At 35.9% G+C, this 12,948-nt stretch overlaps 1 protein-coding gene across 4 annotated transcripts in view; it reads left to right on the top strand.

Annotated features, from left to right (window-relative positions):
- The window catches only part of RFC1 (replication factor C subunit 1), a 77,199-nt gene that overhangs the window by 24,233 nt on the left and 40,018 nt on the right, over positions 1-12,948 (top strand). The gene's annotated exons all lie outside the window — the stretch shown is intronic.

Raw genomic sequence — 12,948 nt, 5'->3', positions numbered from 1 at the left:
AAGTAGGGAATGAAACAGGATAACACAGTCCCTGTGTTATAGAAAGAAGCTGAAAGAAGCCCTGCCTGGGGGATACATCCTTGGTTCCCATCTAACTCTAAAGAGCTAAAGGTCAGTGACTGCCTCCCTTTCTGTAAAGCAGAAACTCTAATTGAATGGGACAATTGGGACGACTTAACAGGGTGATGCACAGCAAAGGGCCAGACCCAGTGCCTGAAACGTAAATAGCCAGCTGTCAAAGGGAAAAATAAAAACAAAAGAAGCCCACACATGAGCTTTGCAGGCTCTCTGAAACATTTGCATATTTGATAAAGTTGTTCAAATACCAAAGGGAAAATCTAAGTGGCATGAGCATATTTTCTATAACATTTTTTGTAAGCTGAGATGTTTCTTCATTATGGCTGGTGGCAGGTTGACTTTTGAACCTGTTTTGTTGCTAAATATGTGCTCAGGCACGTTGTGCAAATGCAGTCTTCCATTAAAGGGCCCCCTCTTAACATCTGGCCACCTTTGTCAAGTTTTAAATATGTGGGAGGGATGGTAAAACGGGTAAGGTGATAGGTTTATTATGTAACTGAAGGTGGTGTGATCAGGCTTTCCCAGTGACACCCTGAAAACGTCAAAGTTAGTGGGCAGACAGCAATGGCCTTCAACCGGGGATCAAGGCTGTCCTTATCTTGTGATTTTTAGGTACACAGAAAGGTCAGACAATTTAAACTCTAGCCACTGATTTTCTTTAACATGGGACTGTTTATTTCAGACCAAGTATTTTTGAATGTTATTTTCTGAGGAGATAACTGACATCTTATCTGAAAATTTTATGACCATTAGACAGTATTTTAGGTCATTCTGCCAAGGGTATGTGCGTGTGAAAGTGAATGTTGTCTCCTGGTTTTATCAAAGAATCTTGGGGTACAACGTATCCATCTAATATGATGCTATTTTCTCCTTTTTCTTAGAATTGAGATATAGGAAAGAAGCTAACTTTTTTTTTTGCCTGTTTTATCTTCTCATACTTTTTTATACCTTCGAATGATAGGTGAATAGGAGAAAGATAAGCCCTTTTCCTTCCCTTCATAAAAGAGAATGAGACTGTTAAAAAGAAGTCTGTTCAGAAGACTGTTAGAATAATGAGATCAGAAATAAAATGAGTTTGTAAAACAGAAAAGTGCAGCTTGAAATAAACTTGAAATTTCTTGACCACAAAATAATCGTTTTATTCATTTTTAAAGCTAAATCTATAATTTTTCAATGATTATGAATAAATATTCATATTATAAATATAAACATTTATCATAAATTTAAATAAAATACGTGTGGTAACAATAGTTTACAAATAAAAATTCTAACCTAAAATTGTTTTTTTATTTTATTTTTTTTGGAGTTTGGAGCTTCTTGTGGAGAAGAATTATATGATTCAGTTTTAATAACCTATTCCTAAAGAAATGATTTTGCTTTACTATTCCATATTTTATCTTTTATAAATCAGCTTTTTTTTTTTTTCCTTATAGTATAGCATGTATAGTGATTAAGAGCATGAGCTCTTGAGTTAAACCTCCTACTGCCTGGGTTAAACCTTCCCTATGTCCTATTTTCCTTGTTTGTAAAATGAGGGTATTACTAGTGCCAGCATCAGAGGCTTTTGTGCTTGATCAGATGAGATAATGCTGGACAAGCACTTAAAGTAGGGTCTGGTACATATGAGATGTTTTGACTTGATTGTTTACCTACATCTGCCTTTAAAGATTATGCTAAAGACATTTGCTTTTGCTTAGCTATTTAGGGCTTCTTTTGATTATATAACGGTGCTTCAGAAATTTAGAAACTGTATTTGACCCACTTATGTTACAGATGCTCTCTGATCAATGTAGGAACTACTACGTGTGTCTGTGGAGCACTTGAAATGTGATTAGCCCAAATGGAAAAGGTGGTATGTGTGAAGTGTAGACTTCAAAGACTTTAAAAAAAGATAAATTATCTTATTAATACTTATTTAGCATCTGTTACATGTTGAAATCATCTGAATATTTTTGGATAGATGAAATATATTGTTAAAGTTAGTTTCATCTGTTTGTTTCTACTTTTTATCTATTCTTTCTACTTTTTAAAATGTGGATCACATTTTATTTCTGTTGCATAGTGCTTTATAAACAATGAGAAATATATTTAGGAAATAACATTACTTTAGAAAATAACCTACTTAACCTACTTCAGGTGCTTTTGTTTGTATTATCATATGAGTCTTTAGGCTGTATTATTATACAGATCTTCAGGCTTGCCATTTAGCTCCATGACATAGTTTTCATCATCACTTTGTTTGACTAAACTTATCTTCTAATACTTACTGATTTTTAAAGTACTTTAACTACATTAGTTTCCCAGATTATAGGAAAGGGAAAAAGTTCTTTATATTATACATATCTTCATAGCAACTGTTGACTGTAGTGGGATGTTTTTGAAGGTTGGTAAAAATCCAAAGTACTGGGTAAATATATTTACTTTTAGCTGTTTAATGAAGTGAGAGACCTTGAGTTTTGTTTGGCAAAAGGTGACCTTTTATTATGCAGTTTCATCAGGAGCTGTGGGTGTTTGCTTGAAAATAGGGTTTTCTATGTCTTGAGAATTATTTATGACTGGTAATTTAAAAAAGTAAATTTTTTTATTGAAGTATAGTTGATTTGCAATGTTGTATTAGTTATAGGTGTACTGCAGAGTGAATCAGTTATGCATATATCTACTCTTTTCTAGATACTTCTCCCGTATAGGTTATTACAGCGTATTGAGTAGAGTTCCTGTGCTATATTATAGGTCCTTATTTATTATCTATTTTATATATAGTAGTATGTGTATGTCAATGCCAATCTTCCAGTTTATCCCCCCTTCCTCCTCTAGTAACCATAAGTTTGTTTTCTCTATCTGTGACTCTTTCTGTTTTGTAAATAAGTTCTTTTTTTTTTTAGGTTTCACATATGTGCAATATCATGATATTTGTTTTTCTCCGTCTGACACACTTCGTTCAGTATGACAGTTTCTAGGTCTACCCGTGTTGCTGCAAGTGGCATTATTTCATTCTTTTTCATGACCGAGTAATATTCCATTGTGTATATGCACCACACATTCTTTATCTCCTCCTCTGTTGGTGGACGTTTAGGTTGCTTCCATGTCTTGGCTTTTGTAAATAGTACTACAGTGAATATTGGGGTGCATGTCCCTTTTGGAATTAAGATTTTCTCTGGGTATATGCCCAGGAGTGGGATTGCTGAATCATATAGTAGTTCTACACTTAGTTTTTTTGTATCAGTTTACATTCCTAGCAACAGTGTCGAAGACATCCCTTTTCTCTACACTCTCTCCAGCATTTATTATTTGTAGACTTTCTGTTAATGGTCATTCTGACCTGTGTGAGGTGATACCTTGCTATATTGTAGGTTTGATTTGTATTTCTCTAATAATTAGTGATGTTGAACATATTTTCATATAATTTTTAGCCATTTGTATGTCTTTTTTGGAAAAATGTCTATTTAGATCTGCCCATTTTTTGATTGGGTTTGGGTTTTTTTTTATATTGAGCTGCATGAACTGTTTGTATATTTTGGAGATTTAATCCTTTGTTGGTTTCTTTGTTTGCAAATATTTTCTCCCATTCTGTGGGTTTTTATGACTGGTAACTTTTAGTGAGCACATAATTCCAGAGGCAGAGTGCTCTTACAGTTAGAATTATTTGGGGAACATTAAGTGGGAAAAAATTGGGAATGTGGTGTTCCTAAGGTTTATCAGGCAGTATCCGTGACTTGGGAAAATAGCAGTAGAAAATATTACTGGAGATGTATGTGCTAATTTTTAATGACCTATAGCTTTGTGTACTGGATAAACGGAAATGGATTTTATATAGGATAGAGACCTTCTCTTAGACTTTTAATGGAAACCCAGCATGACAGACAGAATTTCTTTGAAGTGAGAGGAAACTTAAGAATTACATTTCTTTCATTATACTTGTTCAAAAACTAATATTGATTTGTGCACTAAGACTATAAAAGAAACTAAGTTTAGGTTTTGGAGGATTAGTATTTACATTAATATTATATAAAATTATCTAAGTAACACATTCTCAGTGAAAAAGAATTAATTCAAATAAAAAATATTCCATTCCTTCTTCCATCCCTTTTGCCTTACATAGCTATATAAAATGAAAGAAAGAAAGTGAAGTTGCTCAGTCATGTCTGACTCTTTGTGACCCTATGGACTATAGCCCCCCATGTTCTTCTGTCTGTGGGATTTTCCAGGCAAGAATACGGGAGTGGGTTGCCATTTCCTTATTGAGGGGATCTTTCCCACCCAGGGATTGAACTCAGGTCTCCTGCTTTGCAGGCAAACTCTTTACTATCTGAGCACCAAGGGACAGATAAAATATATGTGTATATATATATATATATAAAATATATATGTACATATATACACACATGTATGTATTTGAGAGCGGCATCTTGTAACATTTCTGTAGCTTGGTTTTTCATAACTTAATGTCTCCCTCTTTTCCTCCTTTCTTATCGCCTTTTCTCTCCTCCTTCCGTCCCCACCTGCCCCAGCCTCTCTTTCTTTCAATACAGAAAAATCCGTATCTCATTCTTTTAAACTTCTGCATTTAATTTAATAGTATGCATTTAGTTTTTCTCATACTCTTATTTTGGATATTGGATTATTATATGAATATCCTTGTTTATGCATCATTGTAAGAGAACATATCTAACTATCAATAAATGGGCAATTCACAATGAAGAATATGATCACTTTAAAGAGAGTAGTAGGGCTTCCTTGGTGGTCCAGGGGCTAAAACTCTGTGCTCCTAATACAGGAGGCCTGAGTTCGATCCCTGGTCCGGAACTAGATCCATGTGCTCAGACCTAGTGCAGCCAAATAAATAAAATTAAAAAAAAAAAAGTATTTCTTGAGATTCAGTGGTATTCATTTTTAAGAATGTAGTTCATCCACCTATATTATGAAGAATAGAATGGGGCTTCTACTCTTTGATTCCCAGGTCCAGAAAAGGAACTTTACATTTATTCTTATTAAATTTTTTTCTGAAGCTCTTGACATTTTTATCTTGATTCCAGGCTTTTGTATTCTGATTCTGTCATCTATTTCTAAAATTTTAAATTTGAATACTTTTATTGAATAATATTAAATTCTTTGGACTCCTCTGGTGGTCCAGTGGCTAAGACTCCACACTCACAATGCAGGGGGCCGGGGTTTGATTCCTGATCTGTGAACTAGATCCCACATGCTGCAACTAAGAGTTCACATGCTGCACCTAAAGAGCCCATATATCCTAAGACCTGGTGCAGCCAAATAAATATTTTAAAAATGTTAAATTCTCACTAATTTATTTATTTAACAAATGTGATGGTTCACCATATATGCCCAGCCATGTACTGGACAATCTATAAAACAGATAAGAGAATAAAGTTCTGTCCTATTTTCAAGGGCTTATAAACTATCAGGTTATCTCTTTTAAATAATAAAAATTGTAATATAAGGAAACAATTAACAGTGATAGAAATATCTTCCAAGGATATTTGGGCATGAGAGAAATTGCTTTTATTTCGGAGGTTCAGGAAGCATTTCCTGGGAGAGAGATTCAATTTGTAAACTTTCATAGATTTACTTAAACTAGATTGTTACTACCTAGTATTGTGTTATAGCTTGTATTTTCTTAATTATAGTGTCATCTGTGTAGGAATCTCTTACTCTACTTGAAACCCCTGTGTCCACAGTGAAAGGCAGGGGGAGCGCGACCATAATAATGTTAACATATGTTTTGTCTCGTATGGTATTGTAAATTTTTTTCAAAGCAGTGTTTTACAGACTTCATGAACAGAATAACATTATTATATGGCTTTTATTTTTTATCTGTCTCATTGATCTTTAAAACTACCTTATATTCAGGGCTGATTTACCTTAGGAAAACTTACTTTCGAAAGAATCAACTTTCAAACCATTACACAAACCTTCACTGTGGATGAATTCTGTAGTTCTTTGAAGGTCCCCATCCACTTTTTTTTTTTTTTTTTCATATCATCTGATTTCATATCTTCTAATTTGATGAACCTATCTATGTACATTTTCTGGATCATAGTAAAATGCAGGAGATACAGGTTCAATCCCTGGCTCAAGAAGATCCCCTGGAGTAGGAAATGGCAACCCTCTGTAAGTAATCTTACCTGGAGAATTCCATGGGTAGAGGAGCCTGGTGGGCTGTAGTCCATGGGCCAAAAAGAGTTGGACATTACTGAGTGACTGAGCGCACGTGTGCACACACACAAAGAAACCTTTTCCAAAATGGACATGATCCATTATCAGCACCTTGGATACAGCTTTTCAATTTCTTTTGAATAGCTGTTCAATTACTTATGAACTTCAGAAACCACTGTTACTTATCTTGTATTTCTCCATTTTGCCATAAATCAGGACTTCTCAATCAAGGGTGATTTTGCCTCCCAGGGAAACTTTGGCATATCTCGAGTGCTATTTTTGGTTATCACAACTGGTGGATCCTGTAGCATCCCCTTGGTAGAGGCCAGAGACATTATTAAACATCCTACAATGCAAAATGTCAATAATGCAGAGGTTAAAAACCCTGCCATGGCCTATCAGAAGACAGTTTTGGTAGATTCTTTGTTGAAATCCAGACATCCCTGTTTCTAGTATTCTTATCTACTAGTCCTGTACCTCAAGGAATAAATGATGGCTTAGGCCAGTGTAGTTTAGTGTCAGTGAGTCCTCTGCTTCTATTAAATACTTTTTTTTGTTTTAGTTTTTTAATTGATGTGTGGTTGATCTGCAGTGTTGTGTTAATATCTGCTGTACAGCAAAGTAGTTCAGTTATACATATATGCACATTCTTTTTCATATTTTTTCCATCACAGTATGTTGATTATAGTTCCCTGTGCTATACAGTAGGACCTTGTTGCTTATCCATTCTATATATCATAGTTTGCGTCTGCTAACCCCAAACTCCCAGTGAAGCCCTTCTCCACCTCTGTCCCCTTTGGCAACCACAAGTTTATTCTCTGTAAGTCTGTTTCTGTTCTGTAGATAAGTTCATTTGTGATATATTTTAGATTCCACATGTAGGTTGTATCATACAGTATTTGTCTTTTTCTTTTTGACTTCACTTAGTATGATAATCTGTAGTTGCGACCATATGGCTGCAGATGGCATTATTTTATTCCTTTTCATGGCTGAGTAGTATTCCATTGTATGTATGTACCATGTCTCCTTTATCCATTCATCTGTCAGTGGGCATTTAGGTCGTTTCCATGTCTTGGCTATTGTGCATACTGCTGCTTTGAGCGTTGGGTGGGGATGGGGGTGTGAATGTATCTTTTTGAGTTACAATTTTGTCTGGATATATGCCCAGGAGTGAGATTGCTGGGTCATGTGGTAGTTCTGGCTTTTTAGTTTTTTGAGTAACCTCAATACTGTTTTCCATATTGGCTGCACCAGCTCACATTCCTACCACAGTGTACAAGCGTCCCCTTTTCTCCACCCCCTCTCCAGTATTTGTTATTTGTAGACTTTTTAATGATGGCCATTCTGACTCGTGTGAGGTGGTATCTCATTGTGGTTTTGATTTGCATTTTTGTAATAATTTGCAGTGTTGAGCATCTTTTCATGTGCCTGTTGTTTTAGTTGCCAAGTTGTGTCCAGCTCTTTTGTGACCCCATGGACTATATTGCCTGCCAGGCTCCTCTGCCCATGGGATTTCCCAGGCAAGAATACTAGAGTCGGCTGCCGTTTGCTTCTCCAGGGGATCTTCCCAATTCCGGCATTGAACCTACATCTCCTGCATTCACAGGCGGATTCTTTACCACTGAGCCGCCAGGAAAGCCTGCATGTGCCTGTTGGCCATCTGTAAATACTCTTCTTTTGAACTATTCTTGATATTGATGCATAGAATTGTCACCAAACCTTTTTGGTTCTATTGTAGTTGGGGATTTGCCTTTTTCGTTTTGAAATTAGGACTCCACTTCTACTCTTTAATCTTTAGAGACTTCTTCCATTTTATGTCATGATTCACAGGTCACTGATACCCTTTAGTAATTTTTATTCACAGATTTATTTTGACTAAAGCATCATTATAAGAGCTCAATGCTTTTTTAAAAATATAAATTTATTTATTTTAATTGGAGGCTAACTACTTTACAATATTGTATAGATGCTTTCTTGAAATATTTTTTGCCTACTTTGCCCTTTATTCCTCTTTCAATATTTGACCTAAAAAACTTTAGTGGCATATGGAGAGGGAGAATTTAAAAGGACATACTGAATAGTGAAGCACTAGAGTATCTGGAATGATCATTTGTCTGAAGCAGCTCTGAAAGTGAGCAGACTGTTGGTTGTTATCGTGACATGTATTTTGTTGTCAGGCACTTGTGAAACTAGGAGAGATACAGGATTGTATTCCAAAACGCTAAGTAGGATTATGTTATGAAAATGTCAGCAAGTACTAATAAAACAATATATGGTGATTTATGCTTAAGTGTTACACCGAAACCACAGTCGTTCGTTCTCTCACATGCAGGGACTTGGAATGTGAATAGAAGTGGGGAATTGCGTTGTTGAACCACTCCCTAAACGCTTCTGGTCAGTCAGGTTTCCTTCTATAACTGGTTTCATGCCTTAGAAGCTCTGGAAAATGTACCTGTGGCCAGTTGTCCAAGCCTTCCCTCCCCTAACTCCAAACCTCCTTTTTCTTTTCCTGAGAGATGCAATGGAGATGGAGGAAGGAGGCCAGTAAGTAGTAAAGTATTCCACTGTCTTCTCCTGTATTGTGCTTTCTTAGTAATTGAAACCAGCTGTGACTTTCCATGGACTGTTATTCCTGCTGTGGTGGGGACTCTGTGGTAGATAACATCACAGCACAAGTCAGTGCTTTTATCTCTTAGTGATAAATATCATTGCTTACCTACCTCACTCTATACCTCATGGATTATTAAATATTTTTATTCTTAAGATATAACTGACTCCATTTGATTGTAAGAGGATTTATTAGTAAAGAATCATGATATCTTTAATTTTTTGATTAAAGATGGTCAGTCTTAGTTTTATTTCATTATACTGAGAGCTGTCTGATTTACCACAGAGTATCTGATTCTCACACTCCATAAGTTTTGCAGAGGTGGTATGTGTAATTTATCTTCTATCCACTTAATTGACAGATATTTATTGAAGATTTGAAATATGCATGAACCTTTCTCTTTGTCTATAACCAAAGTTACAGTTGGGATTTTTAACTCACGGAGGTATTAAAAAAGCACTTAGTAGAGAAAAGCTCTAAAGACTCAGATTCCCTTTTTAGCTTTTGACTTGTTGCAAAATAAATTATTATAAATCTCTGTAACCAGATTCTCTAGCATGGTCTCCATTAATTTGGTTTCTGTGTGTTTCACACTGAAGGAAAAAAATCAGAATCCCAGACTCTGAGCAGTAGGAACGTCAGAATTAGATTTTTTTAGAGAGCTGCACATTATTTTTTTGCTGTTTTATTTGTTACCCTTTTAAATAAATGAATGTATCTAACTCAGAGTGGCAAAGCAATCTTCTTTCCTAGGCAGTTTCTCTGCTGTGTGTTGGATAATGCTAGTTTACGTGGTGACTGTTACCATGTTTGAGGTTATGTTGTATATAAATAAAAATAAATGGTGTTTTTCAAAGGAGTCAAATATCCTGGGGGGAGATTCTGAGTGTTCAATTGCCAAATTTTCAAGTAGGTCACAGAAATTTGACTTAGATTTATTTATCACTACTTTATTATAAGTTTCTGGGAAGAAGAGAACACAATTTTGCCTTTGGCTTCTGACAAGGCAGAACAAATTTAGGTTCATTAGAAAACAAGAATAAATGTTAAAAAAAGGAAAACAACCATAACTTTATTTGGCATGTTTCATCCCTATACACTGTGTAGAATTGTAAAATACTTATTTTACGTGAGGTTGGTCATAACAACACCTGTTAAATGATGGTCTTTGTCAAGCAGCTAGTTGCATTGTTCTAATCCCTGGCCTTTTTTGCCTTCTAGAACTTCATAATATTTTGGTACAGCTTTTGAAATATCTAGGAGGAGCCGTGGGCTGCTGTCCATGGGGTTGCACAGAGTTGGACACAACTGAAGCGACTTGGCATGCATGCATGCATTGGAGAAGGAAATGGCAACCCACTCCAGTATTCTTGCCTGGAAAATCCCATGGACGGAGGAGCCTGGTAGGCTGCAGCCCATGGGGTTGCAAAGAGTTGGACACGACTGAGTGTCTTCCCTTTCACTTTTCACTTTCATGCATTGGAGAAGGAAATGGCAACCCACTCCAGTGTTCTTGCCTGGAGAATCCTAGGGACGGGGGTGCCTGGTGGGCTGCTGTCTGTGGGGTCACACGGAGTCAGACACGACTGAAGTGACTTAGCAGCAGCAGCAGCAGGGCCAAAAGAGTTTTAGGGGTCTTTCCAGGTGGCATTAGTGGTAAAGAATCCACCTGCCAGTGCAGGAGACAGAAAAGGTGCAAGTTCAATTCCTGGATCGGGAAGATCCCCTGGAATAGGAAATGGCACTCCACTTCAGTATTCTTGCCTGGAAAATCCCATGGGCAGAGGAGCCTGGTGGTCTACAGTCCATGGGGTCGCAAAGAGTTGGATAAGACTGAGCACGTGAGCTCAAAGGGATTTTAAGCTGGCTAGTTCAGAAGTCATAAGATAGAGCAGGACTGCTGCTTTGTTCAGGTTTTCTGGTGTTACCAAGGCAAGGTGACAGCATGCTCTCAGATATGCCTGTGACTTTTTCAGTGTTTACTTTGATGAAATCCTCTCTAAGAAACACAGGATCGTGAATTTGCGTTTTGGTGTTAGTTTTCCCCACACAACTATAAAGACTATGGAGAAGTGCACAAATCACAAGGCACTAAATAAGTGTTAAATCAAACGTTAATTTTTTTTTCTTCTTGCATAACTGTATTTCACTAGAATTGCTCCTGCTTTCCAGGCGCCTGAAGAACCATTTTTTAGTGTGTGGTTAGTAGAGAAAAAGGAACTTTGATACAATTTCTTCTTAGTACAATGAAAACATACTTGATATTTCATGTGGAATATTTGTTTATTTTTTTCTTGAGAATTACATTTTAGTATTTATGAAAGTGTTTATAAAATTATTTTTGTGTTTAGGTATAATATAATTTTGGAATCTATAGCTTGAAGATATTTTTAATTTTAAGTCCGTGTATTCTAAGCCAAAATTTCAGAGAGGGACTCTATTACCCTCTACCATTGTAAAGAGATCTCTAGTAGAGAAGGCTGTGAAAAGAAACTATTTTAGGAATGATGTTTAAGGCTAACTTAAAAGAACAAAGTAATACATTTTTGGTTTTCCATGAACCTGTTATATGATTGGGCTTCCCTGGTGGATCAGACAGTAAAAAAAATTTGCTTGCAATGCGGGAGACCTGAGTTTTTGATCCTTGGGTCGGGAAGATCCCCTGGAGAAGGGAATGGTATTTTTACCTGGAGAATTCCACGGACAGAGGAGCCTGGCAGGCAAGCTACAGTCCATGGGGTCGCAGAGATTCAGATACAACTGCGCAACTAACACTTTCATTTTCATTATATGATTAGATCACAATTTATATAGCCCTTCCAGTTTTAAATACTTTTGTTGCTTACATTTTTATGTTCTCAATAGTGTGATGAATATATTTGTATATAAATATTTGTCAGCACCTCTGATTCACTCTAAGAATTACTATGCTAAATGTTATGAACTTCTTTGCCAAATTGCTTTCTAGAAAAGTTGTGCTAGTTTACACTTTCATAGTTAGTGTTTATATTAGTACATACTTATCACATTCTCACCAGTACTGAGTATGGAAGCTACAAAATCTATGTGACCATTCACAGATTCTCAGAATTATAGACGGAAAGTCTGAAGAGTTTGTCTGGTCCAACATTTTATGGAGGAGGATAGTGAGTCTCAGATAATTAATTAAAATAAGTTGAAGTCAGGTTAGAATTTTAGTTTTCTGGATTTCTTATTCAGTATTGTTTTTATCAGAGAATACTGCTTTATTATTTATTGAATGTTTATTATAGCATGATGAGTTGCTATACTGGGCAGTTTGATTTTTAAAAATCTAATCTTCCCAGTAACTCAAATGGTGAGTCGTTTGAAACTGTTTTACCATTTGTAGGGAAGAGGAGCTAAAGAGGAAAATGAGAGCAGTCTTCAAATGCTGAATGTGAGAAAAGGAAAATAGGTAGAATTCACAGGGAAATATTTTGGCTTAATGTAAGGAAGAACTCTCCTAAAGAGTACAGTAGTGCTATTCACTAAAGAAAGAGGAGGCTGTGTTGAGTTTCCCTGCTCTATTTTGAAAGTGTTTAAGCCAATTCTGTGTTTGCCAGGAATGTGGAAAGCACATTCAGTACATGTGGAGTCCATCTATTGACTAAGAAAACTAGTTGTCTAAAAGTAGTGAATTCTAAAGAATGTGGTAGAGTAACTGGCACGAAGTTGAATGCCCAATAATGATAGCTATTATAAATTTTTATTATGTCATATATTAGATGGATACCATGTAGTCCCTGAAGCTAGTGACAGAATAAGCAGAGATGTTAATAAGTAATGAAAGAAGTAGCAAAGAAAAATGGGGAGAGAAGCTAAAGCCAAACCTTTCTGTCTCAGAAAGCCAAAGGGACAGTTTCTAGGAGATAGTCGATTTGTTGTAAATATTAGATGTAGGTTAAAAAGAAAGACAAATATAAAGATGAAAAACATACGATGAAAGAAATTAAAACCACCCATAATCCCCAATCTAGAGATAAAAGTTGCTAACATTTTATTCTTTTCAGATCTTTGAACATGAATTTAAAAGCATAAGTGAGTAGATTTAGGTATATCACTAAACGTCT

The sequence above is a fragment of the Bos taurus genome, chromosome 6 (genome assembly GCF_002263795.3).
Source record: "Bos taurus isolate L1 Dominette 01449 registration number 42190680 breed Hereford chromosome 6, ARS-UCD2.0, whole genome shotgun sequence".
Taxonomy (NCBI): Eukaryota; Metazoa; Chordata; class Mammalia; order Artiodactyla; family Bovidae; genus Bos; species Bos taurus.
Note: the sequence above shows the minus strand (reverse complement) of the source record. Positions and strands in the feature narration are given on the sequence as shown.